General features: G+C 35.2%; 1 non-coding gene across 1 annotated transcript; it reads right to left on the reverse strand.

Moving 5' to 3' along the window:
* Positions 1–1763: 1763 nt before the first annotated feature.
* Positions 1764–1871, reverse strand: LOC130953025 (small nucleolar RNA R71). Its single transcript, XR_009075199.1, has one exon. It is a non-coding gene; the product is annotated as a small nucleolar RNA R71 (small nucleolar RNA).
* Positions 1872–2247: the final 376 nt, after the last annotated feature.

Here is a 2247-nt window from a genome sequence, read left to right on the forward strand (position 1 = left end):
CTTTTTCCACTCAATTTTCGAAAATCACAAAAAAAAAATTTACAAAATCATAAAAACCAAAAATATGTCTTGTTTGAGTTTAGTGTCTCATCTTAAGTTTGGTGTCAATTGCATGCATTCATTCATGTGTCTTAAGGATCTTCAAGTAATTCTTGATGATTTCTTACTCTGATCTTTGAATTCTTTTGACTTGAGTGTTTATGTGTCTCATATAGTGTCAGTAGTATACAAACTGCTAAGTTTGGTGTCTTGCATGCATTGTTATTTGATTCTTGTTGCATTTTAATCATTAAAAATCCAAAAATATTTTTAATTTGTGTCTTTTCAAGTCAATAATACAAAGAATTGAAGATTCAGAACATACTGCAGAGGAATTATACAGAAAAAGCTGAGCATTCAAAAATGCCCAGTGAAGAAGACAGACTGGCGTTTAAACGCCAGCCAGGGTACCTGGTTGGGCGTTTAACGCCCAAAGAGGTAGCATTTTGGGCGTTAAACGCCAGAATGTATACCATTCTGGGCGTTTAACGCCAGGATGGCACAAGGGGGAAGATTTTGTTTTTCAAATCAATTTTTTTTAGTTTTCAAAATCTTTTCAAAATCAAATCTTTTTCAAATCAATTTTTCAATCAAATCTTTTTCAAAATTAATTTCTTTCCTTTTTCAAAGATACTTACTAACAATTAATGATTTGATTGAACATCTCAAATATGTTGCCTTTTCTGATGAGGAAGGTTTAATGTTTGATTCATATCTTTTCTTGTTAGACAAGTCATTGATTTTCAAAATCAAATCTTTTAAAAAATTGTTTTCAAAACATATCTTTTAAAATTGTTTTTAAATCAAATCTTTTCAATCATATCTCTTTAATCACATCTTTTTCAAAATCAGTCTTCAATCAAATTTTTTTTTCTAATTTCAAAATCTTTTTTCAAAAATCACTTGATTTCTTTTCCACTTTCAATTTTCGAAAATTATCAATCAATTTTCAAAATGTTTTTGACATCTTTTTAATTAATTTTCGAAAATCCTCTTCCCTCCTTCTCACATCCTTCTATTTATGGAGTACTACTCCTTCTTAATGCATAATTCGAACTCTATCTAATCAAGTTCGAATTCTTCTACCTCCTTCTTCTATTTTTCGTTTCCTCTGACACCTCAAGGAATCTCTATACTGTGACATAGAGGATTCCACATTTTCTTTTTCTCTTCTCTTTCATATGAGCAGGAGCAGAGACAAAGGCATTCTTGTTGAAGCTGACCCTGAACCTGAGAGAACCTTGAAGCGAAAGCTAAGAGAAGCTAAAGCACAACTCTCTGTTGAGGACCTGACCGAATTCTTCAAAGAAGAAGAACACATGGCAGCCGAAAACAACAACAATGCCAACAATGCAAGGAAGGTGCTGGGTGACTTTACTGCACCTACTCCCGACTTCTATGGGAGAAGCATCTCTATCCCTGCCATTGGAGCAAACAATTTTGAGCTTAAGCCTCAATTAGTTTCTCTAATGCAACAGAATTGCAAGTTCCATGGACTTCCAATGGAAGATCCTCATCAGTTTTTAGCTGAATTCTTGCAAATCTGTGACACAGTCAAGACTAATGGGGTAGACCCTGAGGTCTACAGACTGATGCTATTCCCTTTTGCTGTAAGAGACAGAGCTAGAATATGGTTGGATTCACAACCTAAAGATAGTCTGGACTCTTGGGAAAAGCTAGTCAATACCTTCTTGGCAAAGTTCTTTCCACCTCAAAAATGGAGTAAGCTTAGAGTGGAAGTCCAAACCTTCAGACAAAAGGATGGAGAATCCCTCTATGAAGCTTGGGAAAGATACAAACAATTAATCAGAAAATGTCCCTCAGACATGCTTTCTGAATGGAGCATCATAGGTATTTTCTATGATGGTCTCTCTGAACTATCCAAGATGTCTTTGGATAGCTCTGCTGGAGGATCTCTTCATTTGAAGAAGACGCCTACAGAAGCTCAAGAGCTAATTGAAATGGTTGCAAATAACCAATTCATGTACACTTCTGAAAGGAATCCTGTGAACAATGGGACTAGTCAGAAGAAAGGAGTTCTTGAGATTGATACTCTGAATGCCATTCTGGCTCAGAATAAGATATTGACTAAACAAGTTAATTTGATTTCTCAAAGTCTGTCTGGAATGCAAAATGCACCTGGCAGTACTAAGGATGCTTCATCTGAGGAAGAAGCTTATGATCCTGAGAACCCTTCAATGGAAGAGG

This window comes from Arachis stenosperma, chromosome 9 (assembly GCF_014773155.1).
Source record: "Arachis stenosperma cultivar V10309 chromosome 9, arast.V10309.gnm1.PFL2, whole genome shotgun sequence".
NCBI lineage: Eukaryota > Viridiplantae > Streptophyta > Magnoliopsida > Fabales > Fabaceae > Arachis > Arachis stenosperma.